This window comes from Mobula birostris, chromosome 13, assembly GCF_030028105.1.
Source record: "Mobula birostris isolate sMobBir1 chromosome 13, sMobBir1.hap1, whole genome shotgun sequence".
Lineage (NCBI taxonomy): Eukaryota > Metazoa > Chordata > Chondrichthyes > Myliobatiformes > Myliobatidae > Mobula > Mobula birostris.
In genome coordinates, this window is record NC_092382.1 from 27,205,997 (window position 1) to 27,221,476 (window position 15,480).

Genomic DNA, 15,480 nt, shown 5'->3' on the forward strand with positions numbered 1-15,480 from the left:
AAGCAACACATACACAAAATGCTGGAGGAACCTAGGAGGCCAGGCAGCATATATGGGAAATAGTAAACAGTCGACATTTTGGGCCGAGACCCTTCATCAGGACTGGGAAAAAAAAAGATGAGACATCAGAGGAAGAAGTGTGGGGGTTGGAGGGGTGGAAGAAGTGGTAGGTGATAGGTGAAACTGGGAGAGGGGGACTAGTGAAGGAAAAAACTTCTTAGGATATAATTTCCTTAACGATTCTCGAAAGATCACTGCTAATGCCTCCATATCTCTTCAGCCACCGCTTTCAGATCTCTGGAGTGAACACCATCTGGTCCACGTGACCTATTTACCTCAGACCATCTCCGTTTCCCAAGAACCTTCTCCCAAGTAACGTAACTTTACACATTCTGACTACTGACATCTGGGAATTCCATATTCCAGTGTCTTTGACAGATAAGAGTGATGTACAATACTTATTCAGCTCATCTGCCATCACCTTGCACCCCCACCTCATTACTACCTCTCCAGCATCATTTCCCAGTGGTCTGATATCCACATCCGCTTCTCTTTTACACCATATGTGCCTGAAGAAAAAATTGGTATCCTCTTTAATATTACTGGCTAGCTCACCTATGTGTTCCATCTTTTCCTTCTTAAGTTCTTTAACTGCATTCTGTTGGTTTTTAAACACTTCCTAATCCTCTAACTTCGCTCTATACCCTCTCTTTGGTTTTTATGTTGTCTTTGGTTTCTCTTATCAGCCACGGTTTTGTCCCCTTACCTTCAGAATACTACTTCCTCTTTGTAATGTGTTCATTCTCTGCCTTCCGAATTGCTTCCAGAAATTCCAGCCATTGCTACTCTGCTTTCATCCCTGCCTGTGTTCTTTTCAAACCAATTTTGACCATTTTTTTTCTCTCATGCCTCTCGAATTATTCCACATCTGACTTTAGCTTCTGCTTCTCTAATGTCAGGGTGAATTTGATCATATTCAGATCACTTGCCCCTAAGTGTTCTTTGAATTTAGTGACCTAATTAATTCCAGTTCATTACAACACCCAATCCAGAAGAGCTGATCCCCAAGTGGGCTAAACCACAAGCTGCTCTAAAAAAGCATCCTGTAGGCATTCTAGGAATTCCTCCTCTTGAGACCAACACCATCCTAATTTTCTGAATCATCTGCATGACAATCCCCCATGACGATTGTAAGATTGCCCTTTTGGCACACATTTTCTATCTCCCATTGTCATTTGTGGACCACAGACTTACTGCTGTTTGGAGGTCTCTACACAATTCCCATCAGGGATTTTTTTTTACATTTGCTCTTCCTTAATTCTACCCACAGAGATTCTACAGCTTCCAACCCTATGCCACCTCTTTCTAATGATCTTATTTAATTTTTTTAGCAACAGAGCCACACAACCCCACTACTAGCTTGTTCTTTCAACAAATATATAAGTATCTGGGAACAAGAGGACCTGCAGATGCTAGAAATCTGGAGAAATACACAACGTACTGGAGGAGCTCAGCATGTCAGGCAGCATCTATGGATGGGAATCAACATTTCAGGTGAAGACCCTTCATCGGGAATCTTGATACCCACGCATCTGGAATATCAACAATCAAAAACAATAGAAAGTAGTGTGAAATAAGGAAAACCCTTGACAAAATTTAGTTCAAGGGTTAAAAAAAACCCTGCCAAACAGAGCACAATAGTTAGCAAATACAACAAAGGCAATAAACACTTTCATCAATACCGACACTGACGTTTTTAAAATAAAAAAATGTCTTGGTGACATTTCAATCAGTAAAATTTACAAAGGTAACTAAGAAATTTAGAAAACTTTAAAAAAGAGTACATACACTCAGACCCACTTAGATTAACACTACCTTGGACAGAAGGAGGAAGAGAAATAACATACATGAAAAAAAATCACACAACAGTCAGATAAAACTTCGAAGTAAATATTTTCATCAAAACTGAACAGGGTTCAGCACTCCATGTGTGTGTATATGCAATAGTGATAAGAAATACAGACCAGAAAACAAAATGAGAGGCCAAAACAGAAAAACGAATCATCACTATGGAAGAAAACATTAACCAGTGGAATGAGTATGACCCTCCATGGGAGACATCCCAACGATCTGAGCAGAGGAGGTGACAAGGAAGCATCGAGCACCTGACTGAGTTTTGGAGATCTCTTCCTAGAAACAGAGGGGTTCCTTGCAGAAATACAGGACAAGGTGGTTAATAAAAAGAATTCAAAAATCAAAAATACATAAAATACAAACAAACAAGGCAATAAATGCAGAAAATGCCAAAAGGAACAAGACACAATCCAACACATTCCAGGATCCTGCAGCAGTTTAACTCAATCTGATTACTGACAAAGTTACAATCGAGTGGCAAATATCATTCACAAAAATCTTGTTTTAAAATACAAACTCATGAATGCCCTCGATCACTTCATAAAGGCACCATAAATTCAAGCCTGATCCAGTTTTACAGTTAAAATATTACAAATTATATGAAAAGCAATACATTTTTTCAGATAGGACAATCCATAATAACCAACCAGATATAATATTACAGGATAAACAAGCAGGAACAACTTCCTCAATAGCTATAACCATTCCAAACACACACACATGTTCCCTGACCAATGGGGCACCTCACCACAGGTTTTGTTTGTGTCATCAGTCTGACAACTGAATTATTTTCCCTGTCAATCAGCTTCCAAATGTTGCTACTCTAATATCATTTGTTGCCACGCCCCACTGCTGATTCCCTCATCATACATTCTTACCCCAACCATCGTCCAGAGCCCCAAACTCTGTCCTGTGCGGACCCCACTCTGGTTTCTGACCCTGCTCCGTTGAACATCCAACTAATGGTTTCCCATTCTGTTTTCAGTCTTTAGAGGACAGTGGTGTTTTCTAACAACCGTTTAGAAGCAGGGGAAATGACCCACAATGTGGAAATGAGCCCAAAATAAGGAGGTTAACTCCCAATATCATTCTTCCTCAGCCCAGAGATTTGAGGGGTGAAGAACATCTCAGAAAGAACTGCAGTCAGCTCGACTTTTTCAGACCGCAGAAAATTCAACGGAAACCTCTTCACCCACAGAGTGGTGACTATTTGGAACTCATCCACAGGGAAAACCAGGGGTGAACAACAGGGGAGGATTTGAAAGGACTGTCGTGGAACAGGATCACTGGCAGGGTCCAGCCGGCCTGAGTTGACTCTCTACTGTACACTAGGTGTTATAAATTCACTAAGTACCGGAGACAGTGTTTAAAATAGAACTGATTTATTTGTCACAGAACTAGTACCATTAAAGGTGAATATGTAGAAGAAACTCCTCCCATGCCCAGTGACCAGGGTGCAGAACTGGGTGTGGTGAGCAGCAACAATAATTGCAGAGTTCAGCACCTACAGTCACTCTCGAAACTGCATTCAGCAACATCTGGCATGCAGCTTACTGAAACTTTCTCCCCAGTGTGAACCCCGTAGTGTGTCATAAGTGTAACATGCTGTAAGGTTTCACTGCTAACGTAATGGCCTCTCTGTAATGTTTCACTGCTGAGGTTTGTCTGCAGCAGCAATGTTTAGGTTCATTATCATCATCATCAGGTGCCAAGCCCAGTTTGAGCTTTGACTGCCATGGCCCACACACTCCTGTTTCGGGTCAAGTGGATCAATTCATTGGTATTCATTTCCAGTTCTCTGGCTGCTGTCTCCATCATCATTTGTCTTCCTCTTGCTTTCTTCCCTTCAATCTTTCCCATAATTACCGTGCATTCCGACTCCTCTTTCCTAATCGCATGTCCAATATGATGCAAAGAATATTATGGACAAAATGAATATCTAACGAGGATGTCATGAACAGAGCAAACACAAAAAGGGAAACGTTTAGGTTACGACTAGAGATAACAGGGTTTTCAGGGGAGGGGCTATCCAATGACAGAAACATTCTTCCTTGTAAGTCTGGAAGAGAGATTTTCATGGTCTTTTGCTGGGAACAGATGAGAAGATGCGAATGGAGAGAGTGGACTGTTTCTCCTTTTTTTTTGTTTACTTCACTAACCACATAGTCAAAGTCACAATTATAAAGTTCAATCGTTTTATCACATATTGTGGACTGTTTCTTATTTCAGGGTACAGTACCGATTTGTAACAGGGGACACATCACACAGCCTCCACCCAAACAAGATTTCTTAAGTTTGGCCAGGCTGGGGGGCTATGAACCCCTATATTAAGCTGCTAGCCGAAGCGAGAGTTACATAAGGTTAGATGACTGCGTGAATCGCTTCCCACATTCACATCAGGTGAACGGCCTCTCTCCAGTGTGAACTCAAAGATGTATATTAAGTTGATTTTGCTGAGAGAATCTTTTCCCAAAGTCTGAGCAAGCGATCGGACTCTACCCAGTGTGAACTCGCTGGTGTCTCTGTAGTTGAGATGTCCAAGTCAATCCCTTCCAACATACTGAAGCCTGAATTGTACTTCTCCTTCGAAGCTACGTCGCAGGCTCCCCGTAGACGCATACTTGACGTGGCACGCTGGGCCGTAACATACGCCGTAGCCTAACATGCACCTTCCCAAAAATGTAACTACGTGTCACGGCGATGCAGACCGCAGGATCTGTGATCGGTCCGCTTGGTAGCAGCGCATTTCCTGTTGCTTCGACGTTGGAAAATGGACCTAATCGAGGAGAGGTTAAGTGAGGAAGTCAGAAAATATGTACATTTGTACCACACTTTGTCGGCAGACTATGAAGACTTGCAAATGGCATCAAATTCGTGGAAAGAAATTTTGACAAACCGGTTTGGACGTCGTGGAATGCACAATGGAAAAACTCTGCGTTGCAGTAAATTCAATAAAAGTAACTTCTGTTCAACGTCTATTAGCTCCGACTCCAACAAGATATACTCAGCAGTCGCCATCATTTCCAGCTCAACACGAGTCAATTCAAAACAGTGGGATAAAAGCCCAAAGCCAACTAGCATTTTGGCAGAGCGACGAAGACACACAAACGCATAAGTAGAAATGCTCACAACGGCATAGGCCACTTGCATGGGCTACTGCGTAGGCTACACTGTAGAACCTATGCAGAGGTATAACTCAGGCTTCAGCAGGTGAACGGCCTCTCCCTAGAATGAACTCGCTGGTGTGCTTGTAGGTGGGATGACCGAGTGAATCCCTTCCCACATTCTGAGCAGATGAACGGCCGCTCCCCAGTGTGAACTCGTTGGTGACTCTGTAGGTTGTATGACTGACTGAATCTCTTCCCACAGACTGAGCAGGTGAACGGCCTTTCTCCAGTGTGAACTCGCTGGTGTGTTTGTAAGTGGGATGATCGAGTGAATCCCTTCCCACAGTCTGAACAGGTGAATGGCCACTCCCCAGTGTGAACTCTCTGATGTACCTTCAGTTCAGATGACCGAGTGAATCCTTTCCCACAGTCCAAGCAGGTGAATGGCCATTCCCCAGTGTGAACTCGCTGGTGAGACATTAGGGTGGATGACTAAGTGAATCCCTTCCCACAGTACGAGCAGGTGAATGGCCACTCCCCAGTGTGAACTGACCAGTGTGCTTGTAGGTGGGTGACTGAGTGAATCCCTTTGCACACACCGAGCAGGTGAACGGCCTCTCTCCAGTGTGAACTTGGTCAGATAACCAAGTGAAATTTCCCCACAAACTGAGCAAATGACTATCCTCTGCCCAATGTGAACTGACTGGTGTGTCCACAGGTGGGATGACTGACTGAATCCCTTGTCACACCAAGAAACGGTGAATGGCCTTGTCCCAGTGTGAACTTGCTGATGTACCTTCAGTTGAGATGACCGCATGAATCCACTCCCACTGTCTGAGCAGATTAATTGGATCCCGTTTAAAATTACGGGCATGCCAGTCGGTCCGATGATCGAGTGAATACCTCCCCACAGTCTGAGCGGGAAGGATGATTGAGTGATATCAAATATTAAATACCTCGACAGAGACAGCAAAACTGATGTGTTGTGTTCTAGATCCCCGTAGACAAATTCCTTGTCGTGTTTAACCTGTAAAAAGATTTACAAAATCCATCAATGGGTGTAGGACAACCTTTCAGATGAGATCACTTGAGCTGTCAAGGTGTGATCTGGCATCACTCTGTTACAGTGAGGTTCAACCCAAGTTAGAGAGAGAAATCATTTTCTAACTGGGTACAGTGCTGGTATCTGGAATGATCATCAAACTCTCTGATGCTCTTCCTGTCTCTATAAGAATGGGGCATTTCTGCCATCTCCAATCTGTGACCTGACTCAGTTTGCCTCTCTCCATTGGTATTATTCCCTGTTCCCACTGAGCTGCATGGGTTCCTGTCCCCACAGAAACTGAAACACTCTCACACAATAACCGGCAGTGCATTCCATGCACCCACCACTCTCTGTGTAAAAAACTTACCCCTGACATCCCCTCGGTATCTGTTTCCAAGCACCTTAAAACTATGCCCCCTCGTGTTAGCCATTTCAGCCCTGGGAAGAGCTTCTGGCTATCCACATGATCAATGCCCCTCATCATCATATATATCTAAAAAAGGCTCTAAACATAAACAAGGAAATTATACATTGCTGTGGGGATTTGCCAGAAATACTGTATACAAAATTATGACAGTATAGATAGGGTAAATGCAAGCAGCTTTTTCCACTGAGGTTGGGTGGAATGACAACCAGAGGTCATGGGTAAATGGGGAAGGTGAAAATTTTACACGAACATTTGGAAAAGCTCTTTCCTGAAATGGTCATGAGAGTGTGGAATGAGATGCCAGCACAAGTGAAGAATATGAGCTCGGTTTCACTATTTAGAAGAAATTTGGATGGGAGCCTGGATGGTAGGGGTCTGAAGGCGAAAGTCCCAGTGCAGGTAGTTGCAGTAGAGACCTTAAATGTTTTTTCAGCATTGACTAGATGGGCCAAATAGCCTGTTTCTGCACTGAACATCCCCATGTTTCTATGACAGAGAAGCTGGACAAACTTGTCTGGAAGGGAAAAGGTAGGAGTGACAATGGAGCAGCAATGGCTGGAGCTTCTGGGAGCAATTCGGGAGCTGAGTGATCGATACATCCCAAAGAAGTGGAAGCATTGGAAATGCAGGAAGACACAACTGTGGATGAAATGAGAAGCCAAAGCCAACATAAAAGCCAAAGAGAGGGCAAACAAAAGAGCAAAAACGACTGGGAAGCTTTTAGAAACCAACAGACGATGACTAAAAAAAAAAGTCAGAAGAGCACGGGGGTGGAATTATGATATTGCAGTCATTATTGAGTCTTGGTTGCACCCAACAGTCTGAGGCATTTTGAGGAACAAAATATCCAGGGCCTCAATATCTCTTGAAAACCAAAGTTCCCTGCACCAGTTACCTTTCAACTTTTATTTTGGCAGGCACATACAAACTAGACACCTTCAAAATTTCACTTCTGAAGGCCTCCCACTTACAAATGCTCCTTTGCCAGAAAACAGCTTGCCCCAAACCACACCTGTCATATCCTTTCTGATACCATCAAAATTGACCTTTCTCCAATTTAGAATCTCAACCCATGGTCCAGATCTCTCTTTTTCCATATTTACTTTGAATCTCATGGAATTATGATCACTACTTTCTGGCACCAGCCCTGGATCATTTCCTAACAGCTTATTGCACACTTCTACGTTGGGAATTCTATGAACTGATTAAGGGCACATTTGACAAACTCTACCCCATCTAGTCCTTTTACAGTATGGGAGTCCCAGTCAAAATAGGGAAAGTTAACATCACTTACTGAATCAACCTTTGTTTCTTGGCGTGGTCTACCATCTCTCTACAAATTTGTTCCTCTAAATCCCTCAGACTGTTAGGTGCAACCATGTCCCAATAATGGCTCCAGTATCATAATTCCCTGTCCTGAGCTCATTTGGCTTTCCTACGATGCTTCTTGCATTGTGATATACACAGCTCAGCACATTCATCGCACCATGCTCAACCATTTGATTGCTGACTCTGTCTGAGGTCTGAACAACATCCGACTGGTGTCAAGAAAACAAACTCTCCCTCATTGTCACAAAAGCAAAGGAGCTGATTGTGGACGACAGGAGGAATGGAGACAGGCTAAGCCCTATTGACATCAGTGGATCTGGGGTTGAGAGGGTGAACAGCTTTAAGTTCCTCGGCATAAACATCACCGAGGATCTCACATGGTCTGGACATACCGGCTGTGTTGTGAAAAGAGCACAACAGCATCTCTTTCACCTCAGACAGTTTTAGAAGTCTGGGATGGGGCCACAAATCCTAAGAACTTTCTACAGGGACACAACTGAGAGCATCCTGACTGGCTGCATCACTGCCTGGTATGGGAACTGTACTTCCCTTAATCGCAGGAACCTGCAGAGAGTGGTGCGGACAGCCCAGCGCATCTGTAGATGTGAACTTCCCACTATTCAGGACATTTACAGAGACAGGTGTGTAAAAAGGGCCCAAAGGATATTGGGGACCCAAATCACCACAACCACTAACTGTTCCTGCTGCTACCATCCAGGAAACGGTACCACAGCAAAAGGACCAACAGGCTCCGGGACATCATCTTCCACCAGGCCATTAGACTGATTAATTCATGCTGATACAATTGCATAACTATGTTATATTGACTGACCTATGTACAAACCATTTATTATAATTTACTATAAATTACACATTGCTGATTTAGTTGGAGACATAATGTAAAGATTTCTACTCCTCATGTGTATGAAGGATGTATGTAATAAAGTCAATTCACCCTCTCCACTATCTGTTCTGTCATTCTGGCTCCCATTCCCCCTACAACTTATTTGAACCACATCATCCTCTCCCCACAATAGCACTAGCAAGCCTTACCACTAGGATATTAGTCCCCTCTTGTTCTGTTCCCCTAATGAACGAATCCCCTATCACCCCTTGACTTTCCTCTGCCAGGTAATCCCCCCCCCCAACAGTTTCTAAACTGGTCCACCTATTGTTGTGCGGGATGGACACAAGAGTACTCTGCGATGGCTATTTAACCTCATTCCCCTTCCTGACTCTCACCAAGTTTCCTGTGCCCTGCACTTCAGGTGTAACTCACCTCTCTTCATGTCATATCTATCACCCCCTCCAGCTCCTGGATGATCCGGAATTCATCCGTTTCAAGTTCCAACTCCTTAAAGTGCAGGGTTACAAGCTGCAGCTGGATGCACATCTTGTAGGTGAGGGCTTCAGGGACACTAGAGGTCTCCCCATCTTCCCACCAATGCCGTCCCCACCAATTTGTAATGACCAGTGTGCACATAAATCTAGTATTGTGATTTTTCTACCTAGTGTGCACAGTGAATTTTATATAGAGTGGTATTCATTTTAACAGCTATCAAATCATTGTCGATAAGAACTTTGATTTCCTCTGGGTTTGATCGAGTCCCACCTGCATTCTCACACAACCTATGTAGCAGGCCTGTAACGGGTAATGAAAGATTTTCTCACCAGAGCTTTTGCACATTGTCCATATTTCGTTTGCTTGCTAAATTATGCTTCAAAAAATCAGATTTCAAAATATCACTCCACTTCTTCCCAATTGTAAATTCTCCAGCAACTTTTGCATCACCACAATAAACACAGGTGGCACCAGTTTCTGTATTGTACATAAATATTTCCCCTGAACCCTCCTGAGGAATTGAGGATATATTTAAAAAATCATTTTGATCCTATGTAACCTCTGGCTGCAAGAATAACTGGGACTGAATAGGAATTTTTGAACTGAAGTAAACTCTGTCTTCAGCGGTGAGCTAAGACAGGCTCATTACTGGTTCTCTGCGGCTTGCAGAGAGACACACTGAGAGCTGACAACATTATACCTTGCACCCTCTTTAGCTGATAATATTATACATTGTATGCTCATTTGAGTAAAGGGAGGAGGACTCGCCGATAAGGACAGGAATGAACATCTCTCTGTAATTAAATCAGGGCCTTGCAAAGGGAATACCTGATAAGGACTGGACAATATATCAATATGTAATTAAAACCTTGATTTAGAGAACTCTCTTATCTAAGTAATTAAGTTTTGCACCAACAGACTTGGTGGGTGTACCAGTTCAAATACCATCCTCCAAAAGTAATGTATGGGGCTTACTATGTATAAATATACGGCTGTAACCTAAGTCAGTCCACTTGTCAGACGGTGGCAGTGCTTACGTGCCTTCCCTTTGACAACTGGGTCTCAAACTCCTGCAGGAGAATGCACAATAAACTGTGGTGACGATAAGAAGCTGGTCTCCCGAGTTTTATTCAGATTCAACTTTAACATTTGGCGTCACAAACAGGATCCCAGTATACCCAAGCAGACGGGCTGAGTTAGTGTCTGGACCACTCTGGGGACTGTGGAGACTGACTGGGCGCCTAATAGGTATTTTACCTTTTGTCGCTCTCCGTTAGTTCCTTTGGAGGTATGGTCCCTCGCCTGAGGCTGATCATATAACCTTGATGGGATCGGAAAAGAATCTGTCGGGAGAAATTTTACCAAATGGGCAGGAGGCAGTACTGGCTAAATTTTGCAAAGTGGGCAGGAGGCAGACGTGCTGTGTAAGTTTATCAATTGATCAGGGGATGCCAGCCGGGTGAATTTATCTGATTGTTAATTGAGCTGGAGGCTTTGTGCCGGGTAAATTACTTAGAGAACATGGGTCAACTGCAGTCGATTGACACGAGCAGGCCAGGAGCAGCCCGACACAATCTGTGTGAGAGTTTTCCGGACAAGGAAAAAAGATTTGCGAATGTTGAGTGCAGGGCTGAATAAGAAATTGGGGAATAAAATGTGGCCGCTGTGGAGTGCAGAACCTGGTATATAAGCTCATGTAAACAAGCAGCCAATCTGATTTGGAGAAAGAACTGTGGAAAGAAGTGGAAATTGTTGAAAAGGGGGTGGAAGGAAAAGGTAGATGTGAAGTGGAACAGTATATGATCAGCAAGCTGGAGGGATAATGCATGTGACAAAGGGATAGAGGTATGTACTGCAGAAGGAACGCCAAAGGTTGGGAGACGCTAAAAGCAGAGCGTGAATGGGTGGATGGGCACCGAAAACAAGAGCAGGAAAAACAACATAAGCAAACCAAGGGTGGCCTAAGTAGGAAAGAAGGGCAGGAACGTCAGTCTGAAGTTCGAACTGTTTGGGAAACAAGGGATCCGGAACCCATGTCTGGCATACTGACCCTGTGTCAGGACAGTGACCGTGATGAGGAGTGGGCACCTCCCACCTTACCAAGGGCCAAGTGCACCCAGTGCTCCTGAACCCCAATCCTCCCAGTACTCAGATACGGTGGCCGCTCGGGTCAAACAGTGGCGGCAGGGAAGGGGAGGCTCTCTATATCCTGAGATCCAGAACGGGAATACCAAGGATTATTCCGAGACAGGGAGGGAAGAATCCAATAAAACCCCAGAGTTAATGGCTCCATGAAGACAATTGCCGACCCAAATGCTGCCTAATCCACGAGCAGGAGGAGGGACAGTCCTCAGTGATTCCTGTGTATGCACCCTGGAAACCTCAGGAAATGATAATGATCATGAATCAGCCCCAGATAGAAAAGAAAAACCAGCACAGTTTGCTCAGTATGTCCGCAGTACTACACACATGTTTAATGTGACCCGGGAAGATTCATTCGGTCTCTGCTACGTGATTCTCCCAGCTAATGAGGGGCAGAAATGGAAAGCAGAATTGAGATACCAAACCTATCAGGAGTTACAGCTGGGAAACCACAATGAGAATGAACAGACAGACCAGATTATTCAAGCCTTGGAAAGGGCTCTCCAGCAACCTGTAAACATCACTAAAGTACCTGAATGCAAACCTAAGCCTGGGGAATGGGGACCAGACTATTGGGAGCGATTTCTGGCCTGCTGCAGCACTTTCGCAGGACACCAAGCCTTCAATGATGGAAATCCGTCCCCCCAGTTTAATGCCTTTCTGCTCCAATGCTTACCAACTAAGTTAGCCAACGTGATTAAAACAAATAATATGGATCGGCCTGGCAATGATCAAAATCAAATGCGACGAGCTTTGACATATTATTGGGACCCGGCTTCCGAATTCCGATCAACCCCGAAAGGAACTAATATTAGACCTGAATATGTTCAGCGGGTAGAAGGATGCGAGCGGGCTTTATCTGGGGATCAGAAATGCGAACACAAACCTACCAAGGGACAGATAGGGACAAAAACTGTTTGGAAATTGACAAGCAAGGACGCTTCCTGCTGTGAGTACCACCCCTCAGGAAAACCCAATGAAATATTGCAAGTTGCTGCAATTCCAATTCCATTTACGGGGGCCACCACAACCACTCTCGATCAGGAAATAGTACTGGAAAAGGGATTCCAGCCATCAGACGCTACAATCACTGTGTCTGGGTTCGAAGGCACGGAACATACGTATTCACGTACCCAGCCACTGCAGGTGGAATTCCAGTGTGAGGTTTCATTTACAGTCACCACCAGTCTGGGGTGTAATCCAGCAGGGAGAGACTTGCTCAGTCCGCTGGAAGTCGAGATTCTATGCACGGACAAGGGTGTCTCCCTGGGACTAGCGAACAACCAACAGCTTCCCCAGTTTCCGACCTCTCAGTGGTGGGCACTTTATCTGGACTCCACTGCATTTGAACCCCTTCTGCCAGCAGCCAACCCTCATGTGACCCTGGGCTATGACCCTAAGGGGTGCTCAACTGAGGAAAGCTAATATTATGCACCCCTCGAGGGACAGAAGTTCCCAGGCATGGTGATTGGAGATGTTAAAGGAAGAGAGGACTGTGCATTACTGGCCGAAGTTCCGGATTTCCTTTGGCGAAAGACAGGACTGGTGGTTCCCCATACCACCGTTAGGGTTTTCCCTGGGTTCAAGCCAAAGAGCCTCGGGTTCCTTGCCTACACCCTGACGAAACAAGCCTCCAGCACCGAGGGTGAATAACAAGGCTTGGCCACCGGCCAACTCCGATACTGGAAGGAGTTGAAGGTGAAGGTAAGACATTCTTTTAATATTGACTGAACCCAAGACGTTGTACCCCATCTCTGGGCAATTTCAGGCCATGAAGTCGGCCGCACCAACTGCCCCCCTGTCCGGATCACCGTGAAAGAAGGACAGACTCTCCCACCCATTCCGCAATACCCCCTCAAGCCCGAGGCAACGTTCTATGAGGATGGAAGCTCTTTTGTGGATCCAGCAGGGAAACTATGTTATAGTGACGGACAGTGAAGTAATGGAAGCAGCTGTCTCCGCCCAGAAGGTTGAGTTGTTTGCTATAACTCGTGCCTGTATCCTAGCAACAGACTAAAGGGCAGACATTTACACAGATTCCCGTTATGCACTGACTATGGGGCTTTGGGGATTCCTGACTTCCTTTGGCCACCCCATTAGTAATGCTTCCTTTGCAGACAAGTTACTCACCGCTCCACAGTTACCTCGAGCTTTGGTTATTATTAAATATGCAACCCACACTGGGGAATCTGATGACATATTTAAGGGTAATACTAGGGCTGATGCAGCGGCCGAACAGACAGCCCTGAACCCCACACTTTTAGTAGCCTCGGGAACCCAGCAAGCTCCAATTAGACAAAATCTAAGGATGGGCATGCCAAACATGGGGGAAATACATAAGTTCCATGGGGACGCCCCTGAAGGAAAACGCAAACTGTGGTCCCAAATGGGTTGCCACCTTGAACCTCAGACCAATTTATGGGTGACCCCTGCAGTACAGGTCTGTGTTCCCTCTGTGTTCTCACCTATTCTGATAGATTATGTACATAATTGTACACACCTGGGCAAGGAGGGAATGCTTAATACATTATTACCATCTTGGCGGCACCCTGATCTCCAGAAACTAGCTGAAGAGTGAGCCACAGCATGCTCAATTTGTAAAAAGAAATGAATGCTGGAAAGGGGATGCCATGTGGTTCCAGAACTACCTCCTTGCCTAGTGGACCTTTTTCTTGTTTACAACTTGATTTTACAGAATTACCTAGAGTACACTGTTGTCAGTGTTGCTTAGTGATAGTAGATGTATTTAGCAGATGGACTGAAGCTGTTCCTACAACTAATAATACCGCTATGATCGTTGTGAAAATATTCCTGAAAGAAATAATTCCTCGCTATGGACGTTTAGAAATGATAAGCTCGGACAATTGGCCACATTTTGTTGCCAAAATAAATGAGGAAATCTGTAAAGAAATTGCTATAAAACCACAGTTCCACTGCATCCATCATCCGAAAGCAGCCGGCATAGTGGAACGAGCCAATGGTACCTTGAAAGATAAGTTGGCCAAACTGACACAAGAAACTGGACTGACCTGGTTGGAGGTTTTCCCCTTGGCCCTATTCCATATGAGAATCACGCCATCAAGTAAGACGGGGTTGTCACCTGCAGAAATTATCTATGGGAAGCCGATGAGAACCCCATGGGGACCCCGACCTCGTTTGCCGCTCCTCCCTGAGAACGTACCTGCAACATTGGATATACAGACCTTGGGGGAGGAGATGGGAAAATACTTGTGCAAATTAACTAAAACTCTGCAAAGCTTGCGTTCCCAGGTACGACAGGCCTACCGAGAGGACGACCCCACCATCCAGCCTGGAGATTTTGTCCTGCTGAAGAACTGGGATGGGAAGGTGTTGGGACCGAGGTGGAAAGGACTGTACCGAGTGCCACTCACAACACCTACTGCAGTGAAGGGGGAAGCGCCGCTCCGGAGGGTACGTCGAATGGACTGTAAACACGTTACTGGCCGGACTGATAAGGACTGAAAACCGTACTGGCTAATGCTGACTTTAATGACCCGAAGGGGACCTGCCCCTGTCTCGGGAGCCCCCAGGTTCACACTTTCCTGTCCCTCTGCCACACCTACGCTAAGCAAGTGGAGCGGGGAGCACGTTGGGTATGTGCCGAAATTCCCCAGCACGGTAAGACTACGAACCCCATGTCAGTGGTGCCCCTGAATACCAGTGAAGTAAATTCAGTCATGGTGTTTTCTGGTAGCCGTAATGGTGGCATTATCAATTGCACCATATCCAGGTCTGGAAGGCCAGACACCGTGTTATGTTGATGAAGGTGTTGCTTTGAGGGACGGAGTCGTCGGTCCCCTCCAGGCTATGGCTGGGGATATGAGTTACCTCTCCAGCAGTGGTCAGTACCACTTATTGGTGTGACCACAGTGAGAGTGCACCCTACCAAGTGGGAGGTAGTGACTGTACCAAGAACCAAACTTATCATACCCCTGGACCAGTAAATGGAACTTACTGGGTTTGTGGAAAAACATAGAAACATAGAAAATAGGTGCAGGAGTAGGCCATTCAGCCCTTCGAGCCTGCACTGCCATTCAGTACGATCATGGCTGATCGTCCAACTCAGAGCCCTGTACCTGCCTTCCCTCCATACCCCCGATCCCTTTAGCCACAAGGGCCATATCTAACTCCCTCTTAAATATAGCCAATGTAC